Below are 19,115 nucleotides of genomic sequence, written 5' to 3' on the forward strand. Positions count from 1 at the left end.
CAAAATAGGAATGTATGGTCGTTTTTTCTAGGACGCTCTTTGTATTCGTCACTATGCATGATACTGGTACTACTCCCTCTGTAAAGAAATATAAGAACACTCTTATATTTCTTTACAAAGGGAGTACAAGGCGGCGGCACCAGCATTGGAATTTGGAAAGGCTTGATCTAGTTTGTCATGATCTAGTTTAGTTTACAATGGAGATGATCTAGTTTGTCATATGGCTTGATTCTCAAGCTAGATATATACAAGGCAGGACATCAACCAGATCACAATCGAACAATTTAACTCAACAAATTACATGGTTAATAACACAAACTCTAATAGTCCCCCTCAATCGGAATTTATCTAAGTTAGTTGCGTGCCGATTGTGGATGTTATGATGATGGAGCTCTTTTAGGGTGATTGGCGAGTTACAACTCGTAATTTCATGTAACTCCACCTCCAATTTTTACTAACCGTTAGATCTGGGAAATTAGTTAAAGAATTATTTTTTGGTCAAAAGGGTAGAATGGTAAAAAAGTTCCTCCCATCCGTTCTGCAGGAGCATTAGCCCCCCGTCCCCCACGCACATCGTTGTGTTTCTCGTCGCATAGCCGCCGCCGCCCTTTTCGTCGTTCCGAACGAGAGATCCCGCGGCGGCCCCGATCGAGGGCAAGCACCAGCGGCCCGCCTCCCTGGTTTCGATCTGCTCCTGCCACCAGGGTTCCGGGGATCCGCTGCGGCACGCCAGCCAGCCGAAGTCTCCCTTGCCCCCCACCCCACCCCCCCTGCAGTGCCTCCCTCCGTCAAGCAGCCGGCGACGCCCATCAACGCCGGCGAGCAAAGACCTTTCCCTCCCCTCTCTATTTGCGCAGCCGGCCACCTTACGTAGTGCATCTGGGAATCCTTGATCCATAGCAGATTCTGAAATTTTAACTTGAGTCCAAAGTTGCAGCATGATTTAGTTTGCATGGTTCTGCACCTGCAGATTCTAGGTGATTTTTAAATTGTTTGTGTGATTCATTTTCACATTTAGTATCCCGTCGACAAAATTATTTGCTGCATTCCAGACTATGTCCAACTGAATTCAGTACAACGCTCTGAAATGTCTAGACTATGTTCAGTTATATTCAGATTTTGTTAAGCTATGTTCACTAAATTTAATCAATTCAAAATATGGTATACACTTTCATTGTTCAGACCTTATCAGGCTGTCCAGTTTTGGGACAAAATATATTATCAATGAAATGCTGAACATATGTTGGAGTTGCCCAGGATGAAGAACGAAACTCACGCACACACATATGGTCAGCTCTATGCAGAGCACTCCTGCCACAGCCACTTCCAATGCGTACCATTACTGTCAACCGCATAGTCAGATTGCTCAATTGCTGTACATTCAATTGCCATGCAATGTGGCAGCAAACTGAATTTTCCATGACAAATTAGCATAGTCAGATTACTGAACAGCCAAGGCACAGAAGACTGATGGTAGGCAGGGTGTGCTTGTCTGTACAAAAAACATCATAGATTTAATGAGTATGTGGGAGGTTGAAGATGATGTTCGATGAGTTCTTGGCTTTCATGAGTATGTAGTCATTTCTCCGGTTGTTGTAATTGAACACATGCATGTGTGTGTCTGCTTGTGTGCCGCTATTAGCCCCCTCCTATAATTCAGAGTTCTTTTACAACAAATCAGAGAAGGGTAGGTAATATTCTTTGCTTGTTTCATGAAATGTGCCTGTGAAAATTTGCATCAATCCATAATGTGGTGAGATTCTAAGTAAAACAGTGGATTAATTGACATTACGAAGATGCTGAAGAGTTAAAAAAAGTATAAGAATTTAGTAAAACTGATCGATTAATTAATCATTCTTGCTGTTTTTGACTGATGCTCAGCTCATGTTGCTAATCATTCTTACTAGTTCTGAATGATGCAAATCATTCTAACATGCATCAGAAATCACCAACCAGTGGCATGGACTGTTGCGTGAGATAACACTGGTTTGGACTGGTGCAGCATATGCAATACAAAAATAGTAAAAGCCAGAATTTAGTATGCGGGCATCAAAGGAACCTTTCATCTAAAAATTGAGCAACAACTCAGAGTTGAAAGCCTATTATTGTAAACATAGTCTCAAAATTGTCACTTGAATGAAGTGATTGTTGGTTCGGAAATAATATGAACACTACTTGGGATAATAATTCAGCTCTAAAGCTTGAAATTGTAGAAAAACCAAAAGCCTACAAAAGAGGCTCGTCACTGCTGCCGAAAAGCAATGCCTTCTTCGGATTGTTATCTGCAAGTTTCTTCCTTTTGGGCGATGACCCATATATATTCGCCCATGTTCCTCTCGCTGATATCCATGTACCCACACGAATATATGTCTTCCTCAGACATGTCCTGTCCAAAAGCATACGAAAGGTATTTAGATCAACATGCAAATGATGTGGCCATTTTTTTGTATAATAAGTAGGAACTTGGCAATATAACCAACTTGTTCATACATGTCATCGTCGCTATCATATGAGAATTGTGCATCATCTGAGAATGCACAATTCTTGACAATGTACAAATGACATTTCTTTAGCCCTTCTAAAGCATGCAACATTTCATGACGAGGAGTACTTGAAGTGCTATTGGTGGGACCGCCCAGCTGGCAACCATGTGAACATAGTTTTTGGTTCGGGATACACATACTGGTGATAGCCAAGTGTTGTCATGAGAATCGGCCTTACTCGTTGGGGACGGCTCGTGATGTTAGGATTTCCGGATGACCCTTTGTGCTAAAAGGAATCCAGGGATCAAACAGTGGTACTGGTAGTATCAGACGACTCGTGGTGTTAGTGATGTATCCGGAGGACTCGTAGTACTAGGCGTGAAGAGCCATGGTCGTAGTACTACTTGTAGTGGATGGCCCACAACTACCGGCCTTACTCGTTCGGACTCAGCAATAATGGTAGTCCATGTCCGAATCACCGTTAACTACCGATAGTCGGGGTCCAGACGAGGAGTACTTGAAGTGCTATTGGTGGGACCGCCCAGCTGGCCACCATGTGAACATAGTTTTTGGTTTGGGATACACATACTGGTGATAGCCAACTGTTTTCATGAGAATCGGTCTTACTCATTGGGGATGGCTCGTGGTGTTAGCATCTCCGGATGACCCTTTGTGCTAAAAGGGGTCCAGGGATCAACAGTGGTACTGTTAATATCAAATGACTCGTGGTGTTAGTGATGTATCGGAGGACCCGTAGTACTAGACGTGAAGAGCCATGGTCATAGTACTACTTGTAGTGGATGGCCCACAACTATCGGCCTTACTCGTTCGGACTCAGTATTACGTAGTCCAAGTCCGAATCACCGATAACAACCGGTAGTCGGGGTCCAGACGAGGAGTACTTGAAGTGCTATTGGTGGGACCGCCCAGTTGGCCACCATGTGAACATAGTTTTTGGTTCGGGATAAACATACTGGTGATAGCCAAGTGTTGTCATGAGAATCGGTCTTACTCGCTGGGGAAGGCTCGTGGTGTTAGTATTTTCGGATGACCCTTTGTGTTATTAGGGGTCTAGGGATCAACAGTGGTACTGGTAGTATCAGATGACTCGTGGTGTTAGTGATGTATATCCGAAGGACCCGTAGTACTAGACGTGAAGGGCCATGGTCGTAGTACTACTTGTAGTGGATGGCCCACAACTACCGGCCTTACTCGTTCGGACTTAGCATTAATGGTAGTCCAAGTCCGAATCACCGTTAACTACCAGCAGTCGGGGTCCAAACGAGGAGTACTTGAAGTGCTATTGGTGGGACCGCCCAGCTAGCCACCATGTGAACATGGTTTTTGGTTTGGGATACACATACTGGTGATAGCCAACTATTGTCATGAGAATCGGTCTTACTCATTGGGGATGGCTCGTGGTGTTAGCATCTCCGGATGACCCTTTGCGCTAAAAGGGATCCAGGGATCAACAGTGATACTGATAGTATCAGATGACTCGTGGTGTTAGTGATGTATCCATAGGACCCGTAGTACTAGACGTGAAGAGCCATGGTCATAGTACTACTTGTAGTGGATGGCCCACAACTATCGGCCTTACTCGTTCGGACTCAGCATTACGTAGTCCAAGTCCGAATCACCGATAACAACCGGTAGTCGGGGTCCAGACGAGGAGTTCTTGAAGTGCTATTGGTGGGACAGCCCAACTGGCCACCATGTGAACATAGTTTTTGGTTCGAGATACACATATTGGTGATAGCCAAGTGTTGTCATGAGAATCGGTCTTACTCGTTGGGGACGGCTCGTGGTGTTAGCATTTCCGGATGACTTTTTGTGCTAAAAGGGGTCCAGGGTTCAAAAGTGGCACTGGTAGTATCAGATGACTTGTGGTGTTAGTGATGTATATTCGAAGGACCTGTAGTACTAAACGTGAAGAGCCAAATAGATTGCTTAAGCCCGCACGCAGACCAGAAACAGACGTGGCAGATACTTAAAAAAATACTTAAAGAAAAAAGAAACATACGTGCCAAAAGAAACATACGTGCCATCCAATTTTTGGCTCGTAGATGGATTAACATTTATCACACACGTATCTATCGGCCCTCCCAAAATCCACTCCCACCTCCCCCATTATCTGCAACAGCCTCCGATCCAACTGGCCTAGCCGGCTCACACTCATATTCCGGACGCCGCCCACACGCGACCTTCTCCTCCAAGGCCAGTCCCATCAAACGCCGTCGCCCTGTTCACCGGCTGTATCGGAGCCGCCGTCGTCACCCACGGGAACGGAGCCGCCGACGACCGCCCATCTGACCTGCGGAACACGACGTCAGTCCACACGTTGGATTTAAGGTGAGAATGCCCGCTCTTGTCATGAGTTAGAACTAAGGCAACAGATGAGATGATTTAAAACGAAATAATGGATTCCGCCTATTCCGCGCATGAACCCATCATGAGATCTTATGGGTTTTTCTCTGAATTTTGCTCCGTCCACAGCATCGTGCTCCTACATGATTATGTTGGAACGGAGCCGCCGGCAACCACCCCACCCGGCCTGTGTGATACGACGGTACTGCTTCCTCTTCATCCACTCATCCGCTTCATGGTGAGAACGCCTGATCTTACACCTGTTAGTCAACAGTGAGGTCAACATAATCCAAAACTCTATACAAATATCAAATGGCAGAATCATTCAGTACGTACCACATATTATATTCACATAAACGACAGTAGAGAAAATTGATCCAGTCTATCTTTGTGCATATTTTCCAGGAATGACTAGCTCTTCCTATAGTTCTGCACTAAGAGGCCATCTGCACTAAAACTGGTCTTGGAGGGCTAACACAGATGAAGTCAGTGTCTCTCCGGCGTTATATGTTGGTGCTACTAGCCAAGAGCTACATCAGCAAAAAGCAGAGTATTCACATTGCTGGTAAGGACATTCCTATAACTCCAACAGATGTGTATGAATTAATGGACCTTCCAAATATATAGGAAGAGCTGTAAACCTGTTAAGCGCTTATCAAACAGACGGAAGACTTAAGCTGAGTGACCTTGATAAGAAAATTAAAGCCTCCAAAACTCCAGATGATCATTTCATCAGGCGCTTTGTTTTGTATGCTATTGACATTATATTAGCACCCACGGTACAGGATTACGTCGACACCAAATATTTCGTCCTTGTACAAGACTTCGCAAGAATTCCCAATTTTAATTGGGGATGTTTCACACTGAACCATTTGTTGACATCCATCAATACTTTAAACTATATTGATCAAGTGAATCTACAAGGAAATCTAGCTTTGCTCCAAGTAAGTGCTACAACACTAGTTGTCATTCTACTATTATTTATATGAAGGGGTAAAATTGCTACTCAACCTAGGTTGTCCAAGCTGGAGGACGAAGTTGGAGACCTCAAAAAGGAACTCCAGGTAAGCGGATACTACAACATCAATTTTACCCATGACTTCCTATGTTTTCATCTATGCATTTCATGTTACAGGAATTAAGATCCAGGCAATGGCAAGTTCCCATCAACTCCTGGGTTTGACGCATGGAAAGCACAGACTTCTACTGGAACACCTAGTGCAAAACCCGTGGTGCAAAACAAGGAGTTGGACCAAGACTATTCCTACGGGGCGTACACTAAAATACTTAACTTCAACTTTACATCACAGTTATTCCTGCGGGGCGTACAAACTCAAATACATGTTGACATGGGACGGAGATAAAATTACCGATGATTTCACACAGGTCTACCTAACACTAAATTACATTTGCAATCATGCACTACCTATGCTTCACCGCTATCCCAACCTATGTGTCGCTATCTAATTCAGGCAAAAATACATATTTTCAGCTGGAAAATATGTTCAAGCTTGGTGCATTCGGATTGCAACAAGCTTCGGAAAAAATCATACAAGAATCCTATAACGGTAAGTTCTACACAACTAGCATTTCATGTCATGTAGTTCCTACCCTTCATGATTGAATGTAACGCACCACTATTTCCTCTACAGAAGGACGAGTATGAAGCCAGCATTCCATAGGAACGAAAAGGTGCAGACGACGACGTCACGATTGTCATCAACCCTGATGTTACAAACAAACCAGAGACATCCGGTGCCCCAAAGCGTAAACGTGGACGCCCGAGGAAGAATGCCCCTCCTAGTAATCCAGTGAAACAACAATTTGACACCATGTACCATTTTTTACTGACATAGACATGTCAGACAAGAGTTGGTACATTGTAGCTTGTGTTTTGCATCGAAACTAACGCGATACATGGAGCTAACAAATTTACAACTAATAAATCTAGGTCTAAGTCTATTGGGTAACAATACGGAAACAGACGTCCCATCTAGCTTTACTCTAACAGAGTTCTGCTTACTAACTAGACAACTAGCACAACAATGAGAACCAGGCAAGCAGCATAAGATCATCAAAGAACAAACGGATGCTAAACTTGCTCATTGGCAAAATAGGTTGTGCACGCGAACATGACAGAGATGACTAAAATAGGGGCCACACTTCTTTCCATATTTGTGCAGAATGATTATGGCTGAGGCATGATAATGCACTTGTAGCAACGCGTGCAAAGCGGGCAAGGAATTCATATAAAGTGGGCATTCTTCCAAATTGAGTCAATTCTGGTTTTCGAAGATATACTATACATAATTATTGTCCATTTTATACGGCGACATACATTGCCTAAATAATCAGAACTATGTTTGAGGCTCGGGTCATGTACGTCTTGAGCTCCCGATTCACCTTCTCCTCGTCCCACATGAACACCTGGATGTTCTGCACCCACTCGAAGTACCTCACCATCACTCCGCCGGAGTTGGCCATGATGTCCGCTAGGACCAGCACGCCCTTCTCTGCACCATGAACATGTACATTTCTCTACTATAAGTCAATGTGTGAAATGTGTCAACAAATGCAGCTTAGTTTTGTGGCAAAATGTTGGTGTTCTTGCCTCGTCGGCCTCGGGGTCTGTTGGGTGGTTAGCAGCCTCGATGATGTATTTCGCTTTGATGGCATCAACATTGTCCCTAGGAGAAAAAGAAAAACTGAAGATAAACGGTACAATTACAATAGGCAGGTATTGCAGATTTTCTTAACAAACCGAAGTGTCAGACTCGATTCGCAACTTCCATTAGAGATGTCTAGTCCATTCTGAGAAAGCTTTCCATGTTAATTAATGTGTGGACTGCTGATACATACTACGTACTAAATATGCAAGTTCAGAAGATGGTGCGTTCTGAATACTAAAGATAAATGTGGCCAGACAGAATAGTCAGGTTTTTCGAAAAATAGTCAGGTTTTGCAGATTTGCTTAATAAACCAAGGTTTCAGACATGACTATCAACTTCCGTTTTGCAGAGAACTAAAGCAATAGAACACTCACCATCAATGGAACGAAGTCGTCATTGCTGTCACAAATTCCTGTATTTTTCTGAGGAACATCAGCAGCGAACTCCTCATACTACAATTGCCAAATTTTTATTATCGCGTCACGAGAAGTTCAAAATTAGTAAAGAAAAAAAATGTATAGATAATATAGTCTAATAACATGGAGGATGCTATGCGGTCACTGTGTACTTGTACTACTTGCTGCAGTACTAATGAGCCCTATAAGAAAATACATAAGCAGTTCATTTTCAGTTTGTCTGACGGTTCCACAAGGTAAGCGTGACCGAAGATTCAGAAAGAAAAGAGAGAAGGCAAATGAAATGGTTGAAAAAAAAGGAGTACTGAATTTGCCTCATAACAATCTCAGTACTTGAGCTTTCGCCCAATGCTCGATTCATCGACCGACCAACCAACCAACCAACTAACTAACTAACTGATAAAAGCGGCTTCCTATATTTATTCTTGTTGATGTATGAGAACATGCATTTGATACTCTGAATCCTGGAAGAATAGACGTGCCTGAATGCAGACATATGAGATCAGATGGTTCCATGAAGGTTCTTGCCATCAGCTCAAAAGCACCACCATCATCATCAGCCGCCGCCGCCGCCGCAGCAGCAGCAGCGATGTGCCTACTGATGCTACTGACATCATCAAGCAAAGAGAGCCTTCGATGCGCCAATGACATCTTCTGCCCCATCTTGGCCTTGGTAGAATGGGGGGAATCACCCGCCGGCGTCCCTCCCTTTCCTTGGAAATTATTCAGGGAACAAAGGAAGAGTAATTGTTATGCGTGTCTACTAGTAGGTACTAGTAGAGCACCAAAAAGAAACACACATATAGTCTAGTAACGTAGAAAACAGATGCTTTCAGCACGTATTTGTACTGTCGCTGCAGTGCCAATGAGATCAACAGAGGGGGATGAAGGGGGGGGGAGCAAGAGACCGTACGTATCATGTCCTCGGGCAGGATGAGCTGCACTCCGGCGGGGCCGGTGTCAACTGGGCGACCTCGACCAGCAGCGGCGACTGCAGTATAGTTAAGGTCCACGACTAGATGCAGGCGTTGGGGACGACCTACTCCGGGCGCGGCTGCTCCCCCTCCTCGGCGGCACGGGCGGACTAGACCTCTTCTTTGTGAGGCCGACGTCAGCAAGGGGACGTGGTTGCGCGGGCCCGTGGAGATATCTCCCCCACGCGTGGAGCTCGTCCGGCGACGCCGCTGAAGATGCCGCCGCCACGACCACCCGCCTCCTCCACTGAAGATGCCGCCGCCGCTGAAGATGGACGCCGATCTGGTCGAGGACTCAGCTGTGAGGAGAGGAGCGGGGGGATAAGACGCAGGAGAAGCGGCTGAGCCGGCGGTGCAGCGACCCGGGAGAGGAGGAGGCGAGCGGAGAGGGGATCGACACAACGGGGAACAAGCGTGCGGGGCTAGGTTTTCTTTTCCTTTTCTCCGAGCGCTGCACACTAAATTGGACGGATCTACCCTTTTAGAAATTGATTAGCCCCACCATAATTTTGTAATGGTCCCACAAGTATTCGTAATTTCATGTAATTTTAGTATCGTAACTCCTCGTAACTCCTATTTCTCCACCGTTTGATCGCAGTGAATGGACGGCCCCTAAATTCGCCAATCACTGTAACAGTTGTATATGATGATTGTAGGTGACTATGACTTTTATTTCTTTAGCCAACTAGGCTAATCTGGGGTAGATAATTTATATGGAGTGCATAATATTGGATGCTTAGATGCTTAGCTATTGTTGGCAGAAAAATAAAGATACCACTGACGTGGGTTTGCAGCTCAGTTCCATTATTAGATGCTTTGCACTTCCGATAGATCTGATCATTTTTGCAAAAACAAAAGGAAAGAGCATGTAAGAATATGGTTATACTTCCAACCACAAAGTGGACCATAATGACCACTTCATATTAAATACTCCGTCCATATCAAAATATAAGATGTTTTTGACATTAGAGTATATATTTGGCTGTACCATATTCAGCTGAGGTGAAGTAGACGATCTAACTTTTGTTATTAACAGGAGTCTCACACGGCCTAAATGTGCAAAGCCATTTAAGCACCCATCTTATCTGAATGCACACGTAGCTAACGGCGATAGATAGCTCTTTTTTGGTCTCATGGAGGTGGAGCGGACACAACTAGCTAGGCGCCTCCGGCGGTCTATCTTTGATGCATCTGCTCAGATTTATTCATTGTTCGTTTTTTGTTCGTGTGTCTTTAGGTTGGATCCTTCCAATCTACACTACTCTTCATCACCGACGGTTGTTATTCTGTTGCGCTGGTTCTATGGGCACTAGTAGAAAACAGGGCTATGGTCCAGGCCGGCTCAGCCCATTAGTCCCGGTTTAGTCTAGAACCTGTGGGCATTGGTCCCGGTTCGTGAGCCCAGGGGACCGGCCGGGCCACGTGGGCCATTGGTCCCGGTTCGTCTGGACCTTTTGGTCCCGGTTGGTGGGACGAACCGGGACCAATGGGCCTCGCTCCTGGCCCACTACCATTGGTCCCGGTTGGTAGCTTGAACCGGGACCAAAGGCTCCCCTTTAGTCCTGGCTCATGTCACCAACCGGGACCAATGAGGTGCCTATATATACCCCCTCGCGCAAGAGCAGAGCACAGTGCTCTGTTTTTTCTGGCCGAGGGGGAGAGGGCTTTGTGGTGCTCTAGCTCACCTCCTATGCACGTGAGGTGTTCGATGGAATGCCCGAGCCACACTACTTAAGCTTTCTCCTCTCGAAGCTCGACCTTCAAGCTCCATTTTCCTCGAGATTTGTCTAGATTTAGCGGTCCGTCACGCCCCGTCCCCGTCTTCACCGCCGTCGATCACCCGCGCCGATCTCATCACCGACACCATCGTGGTGAGCCTCTTGTTCTTATCTTCTTTCTGAAAGGAAAAATATTCTTACTTGTATGTTTAGATAGATACTTGTATCATTTTCTTACATTTATTATTGCATCTTATATAGTGCGATGGTTTTGGTATCCGCCCCCGTCGGCCCTCATCCTGTCTATGATTCGGATTTGGTATGTATATTATCTTTATAACTATTGGTCCATTTATTGTTTATGAAAATTATGCCGACCAACGTGACATAGATTTTATTTATCTAGGATGTATGTGAATCGGAAATGCCAACCGACCCTATTGTCAAGAGGTTAAATTTAGTTGAAGAATAAAACAATTTGTTGAAGGAAAAAATAAAAAAAATTGAGGAGGAGAAGATGATATTGGAGTTGCATGTTGCGGATGTCGTCGATGATCACAAGATCAAGCTGGATGCAATGCGCTTGAAGATTAGAAAGATTAGAAAATATGCCATTCATACCGAGGCTTGGTATCATTATGCCGTTGCATCAATTGTTACCTTGGTTGCGATTATGATCGCATTTGTTTTCGCATTGAAATGTTTTACATAGTTTCAATGTATGGTTTAATTAATTAGATGCTCTGGAGAGCTATATGTTGTTAGATGAGAACTATGTATGCACTTTGGTTTTAATGTGATGATGAACTTCTATTAATTTGGACACTTAATTATATATAATGCACGCAGATGAACCGGAAATGGATGTACGGTGACAGACACACCCGCGAGTACATTAAGGGCGTGCATGAGTTTCTCGATGCGGCTGAGGCAAACAAGCAGAATGGTTTTATGTGTTGTCCATGCACTGAATGTGGGAATACGAGGTCTTACTCTAACCGGAAAATCCTTCACTCCCACCTGCTTTACAAGGGTTTCATGCCACACTATAATGTTTGGACGAGGCACGGAGAAATAGGGGTTATGATGGAAGACGGCGAAGAAGAAGAGTACGATGACAACTATGTGCCCCCTGAATACGGTGATGCTGCAACGGGGGGAGCTGGTGAAGATCAAGAGGAACCAGACGATGTGCCCAATGATGTTGCCACGGGTGAAGCTGCTGAAGATCAAGAGGAACCAGACGATGTGCCCGATGATGATGATCTCCGTCGGGTCATTGTCGATGCAAGGACGCAATGCATTAGTCAAAAGGAGAAGCTGAAGTTCGATCGCATGTTAGAGGATCACAAAAAAGGGTTATACCCCAATTGCGAAGATGGCAACACAAAGCTCGGTACCGTACTGGAATTGCTGCAGTGGAAGGCAGAGAATGCTGTGGCTGACAAAGGATTTGAGAAGCTACTGAAAATATTGAAGAAGAAGCTTCCAAAGGATAACGAATTGCCCGACAGTACATACGCAGCAAAGAAGGTCGTATGCCCTCTAGGATTGGAGGTGGAGAAGATACATGCATATGCCCTAATGACTGCATCCTCTACCGCGGTGCATACAAGGATCTGAACGCATGCCCGGTATGCGGTGCGTTGCGGTATAAGATCAGACGAGATGACCCTGGTGATGTTGACGGCGAGCCCCTCAGGAAGAGGGTTCCTGCGAAGGTGATGTGGTATGCTCCTATAATACCACGGTTGAAACATCTGTTCAGAAACGAAGAGCATGCCAAGTTTTTTTGAGGAATTGGTGACAGTGGGAGAGGCTCCCACTGACTTTGTATTACTCACAACAGAATAGTTACATTTGTGTTACAAAGGGGTTTTAGGCCCCCCCGGCCATGATTGATACAAAGCTAGCTGCCCAAACTAACAATGAAATTAGAGAGGAAAGGATGAACCTTCTCCGGACAGTTGTGGGTCACCAAACCCAGCAAATGTTTAAATCTAGCTAACCATGCCCCAAACGAATGCGGGATCCTCCTGAAATGTTGGTTGTTCCTTTCCATCCACAGGCTCCAAGCAGCAAGCAAGAAGATGTCCATGAAAAGCGGCCGACGCCAGTCTTCTCTACCACCATGCAAAATGGCAAGCCTGTTGGTCCCCCCTGGCCACATCAGACCAATCCTACTCCAGCATTGTTGGGCAAAAGGGCACGTGAAGAAGAGATGTTCCACGGTTTCCTCGGGTGGGTTTTGGCAGAGCATGCAAGTATAGTCGCCCCCATCCACATTATAGTGCCGTCGCTTCAGCATATTCCTGGTGTTCAACCGATCTACCATAAGCAGCCACCCAAACATCTTGAACTTGATCGGGCATTTGGCTTTCCATAGCCATCCAAAGGCCTCATCAGCCATAACCTGTCTGAAGCAGTGGATATAGTATTTCTTAGACGAGTATCGTCCCAGGTCACAGACCCAAGTATCAACCGATCCACTGTCCAGACCGACGTGTGCGGACCTTTGCTGTATCTCTCTGATCTCTTCCCTGGCCTGGATCGAAAGAGGCAGACTGAAGATCGAGGCAGGATCAGTGGATTTGAGGATCTTGGCAACAGAATCATCCTCATTTAGGGCATATGAGAATGCCCGCGGATGCGTATCCATTAATGTGGAGGCTGGGTCTCCCAACCAGACATCCTTCCAGAAAAGTGAGGTACGACCATCTCCGGGGACTACCCTGGTGATCCCACGGAATATTCCACTGAGCTGCATTACATCTTTCCACCAGAAGGAACCCACTGGCTCGGCGGTGTGCGACACCTTGTTTGGGTAGCGCGTTTCCCAGATCAGCTGAACCCAGGGTACATCTTCACGATTGTAGAATTTGAACAGGTATTTAAGGAGAAGCGCGGTATTTTGTATTCTGACATTAATAACACCAAGGCCACCAGACCGTTTCGGTCGACAGACAAGCTCCCATGCAGCAAGGGAGTTGGATTTGATCCCATCATCAGAATTTTTTGCCCATAGACAATAGCGGCGGAGTTTGTCCACATGTTCAACTATTTTTGGGTGTAGCTTGATCGTACACATTGCATATATCAACATGGAGGTGACCACCGAATTGACCAACGTTAGTTTGGCCCCTGACGACATCAGTGTTAGGGCAGTGGAGGTTTTCCTCTCAACCGAATGGACTAATGGCATGAGATCAAGAACCGTCGGTCTCGTTGTCCCCATGGGAAGACCAAGGTATGTAAACGGCAGGGAACCAACCGAGCAACCAAACACTTCCGCCAACCCCCCGGCACGCTGATGATCAACATTGATGGGTATGAGGGTCGATTTATGGAAGTTAATTTTGAGCCCTACCGAAGCCGCATAATCCTCCAAGATAAGTTTCATACGGATTGCCTGTGTAGGACAAGCTTGCATAACCAAGATCGTGTCGTCAGCATACTGCACCACCGGGAAGTCACCTGCATTTTCACGTGGAATGGGTAGCTCTAGCAATCCCTGAGCATAAGCATCATTGATCGCAGCTTGTAGCAGATCAGCAGCAAGAACAAAGATTAGTGGCGAGAGAGGGTCACCCTGTCGTACTCCACATTTGCATTTGAATTTCCGGGCAGGAACGCCATTCAAGAGGACGGATGAAACTCCCGAGCCAAAAATCAGTTTCATCCAGCCCAGCCACCTATCATCAAAGCCCATGCGCTTCATGATTTCCAGCATGGGGGCATGCTCGATCGTGTCAAAGGCCTTAGCAAAGTCTAGTTTGAGCAATATGATCTCTCTTCCAGACGAGTGGCACTGATGAATGTATTCGTATGACCACGCCAGGCAATCCTGGATGGTCCTACCTTTGATAAATCCATACTGATTCCTGTGAATAATTTTTAGGATCACTTTCTGCAGTCGGTTCGCCAGGATCTTTGTAATGACTTTTAGACAACAGTTGAGTAAGGTGATTGGTCTGAAGTCATTAGCCGTCTCCGGAGAGGAATTTTTGGGAATCAAGGTGATGTAACCCTCACTAATGCTAGTGATATCCAGACCACCTGCATGAAATGCGTGACAGAGATCATAGAAATCTGTCTTGATAATTTGCCAGCATTTCTTAAGGAAACAGCCATTAAACCCATCCGGGCCAGGTGCTCTGTCATTTGGCATTTCCTTAACCACAACATCTATTTCATCATTAGAGAATGGCGCGCTCAGCTGGTCCAGTCCATCAATCCTGCGAATGATCCTAGAAAGATCAAATTTCATGTTGGTAGGTTTAGAAAAACCCAAACGGTCTCTGTATGTATTGAACAGTACCCCCTCCTTGCCAACATGGTCATGTATATCGACTTCCCCAACTCTGAGCATGGCAATAGTATTGTGTCTGTACCTCTCTGTGGCCCAAGACGAAAGTACCTGATCGTACACCTCTTTCGCCAGTACTCATTTTGGTATTTGAGCAAGGCCTGTAGATGGTTTTTCAGTATCTTCCTGAAGTTTGATTCCTGAACATATAGGGGTCGTTTATCCTCAAGTGCATCCATGTTTGTTAGCGTCTCATTACTGATTTGAATCAGAATTTTAAGTTTGGAGACACCCTTACTCCAACGCTTGAGATCATATCTCAGAATCTTGAGCTTTTTGCAAATTCGCGCCGCCGCATTGGGTGCGTGACATGGTTTAGACCATGAACCAGCAACAACCTCCATGAACCCCTCATGATCTGTCCAAAAATTTTCAAACCGAAAAAGCCTGGACCGTGGGATGCTTGATTCAATCGTGACCACACAAGGAATGTGGTCAGACACTGGCTTCCCCAGGGGCAAGACCATTGTGTTAGGGTATTTGGTGGTCCAATCAGACGACGTGAAAAACCAATCTAATTGTTCAAGCAGAGGATCATCTTGCATGTTACTCCATGTGTATGCACGGCCTTTAATTGGTAGTTCCATTAGTGATTGTGCGCGGATGATCTCATTGAATAGTAGCATGTCCGCAGCGTTGCCACCTGACTTGTTTCTGTTATTCGTGGAGCGAATAAAGTTAAAGTCACCCAGAATTAACCAATTGTCATCATCAGGGATATTAAGCTCAAAAAGCCAGTTTATAAAGTCTAGTCTGCGCTGACCAGAACAGGGGCCATAAACATTGATTAGATTCCACGAATCATGTGACTGCGTGGCCACGAAAGAGATCCCAATGGCAAAAGAATCCACAAACCAAGATGTACCAGTAAAAACAGCACTATTCCAGAAAACGATGAGGCCCCCAGAAGCCCCCACTGACGGTGCAAAAACAAATTTATCGAAGCGCTTAGGGCAGAAAGTCTTAATAAAAGCAGGATCGAAGGATTCACGTTTAGTTTCCTGGATACATATCACAGAACAACCGCTAGTATCAGTCGCATTCCTAACAGCCAAAAGTTTGTCATCAGAGTTTATGCCTCTGATGTTCCACGAGAGCACATTCCACGATTTATTCATCAGTCGGGTAGCCTTCAGTGCTCAGCTTCCCCGGACGAGCTCTGATCATCCAGCAGCTTGTCACGGGAGATGGCTTCCGGACGAATTCCACAACTGCGCCCCATCTGTTGAAGATCCTCGATCGACATTGGCTGGGGGCAATCGGCAATGGGAACCTGCACAGGAGCAGCAGCCAAAGAAACAACATTGACAAAAGGAATGTCTCTAGGTTTCACCCTTGATTTTGAACGCCTTGCTTCCGGAGCATGGTTGATTTTGAAACCATCGTACTTGTTGGATCTGTTGCTTCGTCTGACAGTGGTTGTGTCCAGTGGCACTAATATGTTACTATGTTGATGAGTATTGAACACAGAGGAAGACGCCAGCACCTGGAGCGCAGTAGACTTGTCTGATGAAAGCATCATCTGAGTCTCCTCATCCGCTGAGACGAGCTGTGGAAGCGCCTTGAGGCCAGGAGATTGTTCCGGTAGATCCCAATTCATAGCATTGGAACGAGCCCTGGGTTTAGGCGAGAGCACACCAGATGGGACAATGACTCTCACCCACTGAAGGGCAGAAGCAAAGATCCTTGAGAAGATGTCAGGTTCCGGCACCATACACTCAATCCAAACTGCCGCCGCTGCATTAAGATGATTCTGAATAATCTGAAAGGGATTGAGGGGCATCATTACAGGAGAATTGTGTTGCAGGGTGATAGTGGGCGTATAAATGCGTTTGAGCATGCCCCCAATCCATAGCAGGAACTCATAATCAACTGCAATCTGAAGAAAAAGAGAGTTTCCTCCAGCCCTGACGAACTCCCTCCTCGCTGCAGGACTGCCATTCACAAATCCATCAGCCAAAGCATCTACTGTTTGAAACTCCGAATCAGATGACCAAATGTCAGATAAATTATCTTGCACATTATGCTCCGGGTCCACACCATCCATGAGGGACGGACCATCATACTGAAAGAAGGTCCTAAAGCTGAAACCAGTGTAGGGTGGAGTTACCACAGGCCACACACCCCACCCATTATTCTGAACATCATTAACTAGTTCAGTAGCATTCCAGGCCTCCGCATTCAAAGCTTCCTGAGTAACCATCTCATCAATCCTTGCTTGTTGCATGAGGGTATAGTAAGGGAGCTGGTATGGGTGTGGAGATGCATTCAAAAGTGGTGGAGTGTCCTCATTGCCAACCAAGTTCGGTATAGTATTCCTGCCATTCAGAACATAAACTGGTACGGACCATGAACGAGCAAGACCCGGTAGTAAACCAACTCTAGTAATGACCAGACTATGCGGCACCTCCGCAACATCTTTGATATGGCATTTGACAAGGACTCTGGCCTTGTTCTGACCCGGGCGGGGCCAGGCAAGCATTTTCCCAAAGTGTGAGACTGCCTTATGAACATAATGCTCTGTTTGGTAGTCCAGTGGAAAAGCAAGAAACATGACCCAAGCTTTATATTCAAAAGCAGGCATACGCATATTGATGCTCTCATCATGCGGAACTAGTGAAAAAGTGGAATCCTCAGACAAAGCATGCGGACCTTCTCTAATGGCAGCATCTCTACTCTCCATATCCGCAAACACAACACATCCAATCCCCAGCGGGTAAACAAAGTCATCTAGCAGCTCATACTGTAAATCTCCAACAATAATGTGGCAGACCTCAGCTAGCCATAACTCCTTCTGATGATCAGGGACCGGAGGGTGGACGGAGACAATGGCGTACCTATCATGATTCAGAGGCGGATCATCCACCACCATGACATGTCTCTGGACCCGGTGAGCCGGCCCGCGATCAAAGGTAGATCCGTCTGGAGCGAAGGCGAAGGGGCTCACGGGGAAGTTCGCCATGAGTGACGAAGCCGGGGACTGCTTGAGAGATTTCGCCGGAGCAAGGGATGGAAATTGCTTGCTAGGAGCCGATGGGGAGAACAGTCGAGATGGCGGAGGCGTGGGTGTAGAACTCGAGGAGAGCGTCGTAACACTCGATTGGGGTTTTTGGTAGGCAGAATTGACTACACCCTGACCGGGTAGGCGTATCGTCAAGCAATGGGGGTTAGCCACTTCCGCGTGGAACGGGATATTCTGTTGCCGTTTCGAAAGGCAACCACCATGCGGATCCCCAGTAGCACGGGCCATACCAACATCCACAGAGATACCTACCTCAGATGCACCCGCGGTAACCCGAGGCAAGATCCTCTTTGATTGTGGTAGATTTTTCTTTTTCGAAGCCCATCGGGGTAGAGAGGCACAAGCCGGAAGCTTACGTGACTTGTGGCCCAAACGATGACATAGAGGACAGCGACGAAGCCCAGGACAAAGCCTGGTAATGTGGTTAACTGCAGAACATGCATTACATTGAGGGCCCAAAGGGTTCAGGCGTACTTTGCATGGCTCATGCTTGCGAGCATCAGTACGTGTAGACGTGCAGGCACATGTCCCAGAAATATCCCCACAACCTTGACAAAATATTCCAGTACACGAATCATCAACATGACCGAGACAATCACAGAGAGAGCAATGCAAAAGTCTTTTGTAAATGTATTCCTTGGAGGGGACTGAAGTGATTTGCACCAGAAGCTTAACACTATCATTATCATAACCGGCCTGCCAGCCATCGAGAATAGCAAATAATTTCTCATCCGAAATTGAATCCCATAATCCCATAATATATCCTTCCCCACGAAAAGATGGCAACCGTCCAGGAATATCGTGAGAAATAGGTACCGATATGGAACCAATCCGAAAAGAATCCTTAGAATCCGGAGGTGAAAAACTACCAAAGAAGATCCGATCTGAAGGCTCGCCGGAATGCAAGTCCGTCGGCGGCTTAATGAAACCCAAATTTTGCAGAACTGGTAATGAGGCGGGATCCAGTGATAATTTACTCTGAGTAGAGAGCCATTTAGATTTGATCGCCGGGCCAGGTGATGAAGCCAGACCAGTTAGCTTAGAATCAGCGTGCCAAGAATGAATTAGTGGACGAGAAACCCCAGATCGATGAAGGTGAA

The sequence above is a fragment of the Triticum aestivum genome, chromosome 5A (genome assembly GCF_018294505.1).
Source record: "Triticum aestivum cultivar Chinese Spring chromosome 5A, IWGSC CS RefSeq v2.1, whole genome shotgun sequence".
NCBI lineage: Eukaryota > Viridiplantae > Streptophyta > Magnoliopsida > Poales > Poaceae > Triticum > Triticum aestivum.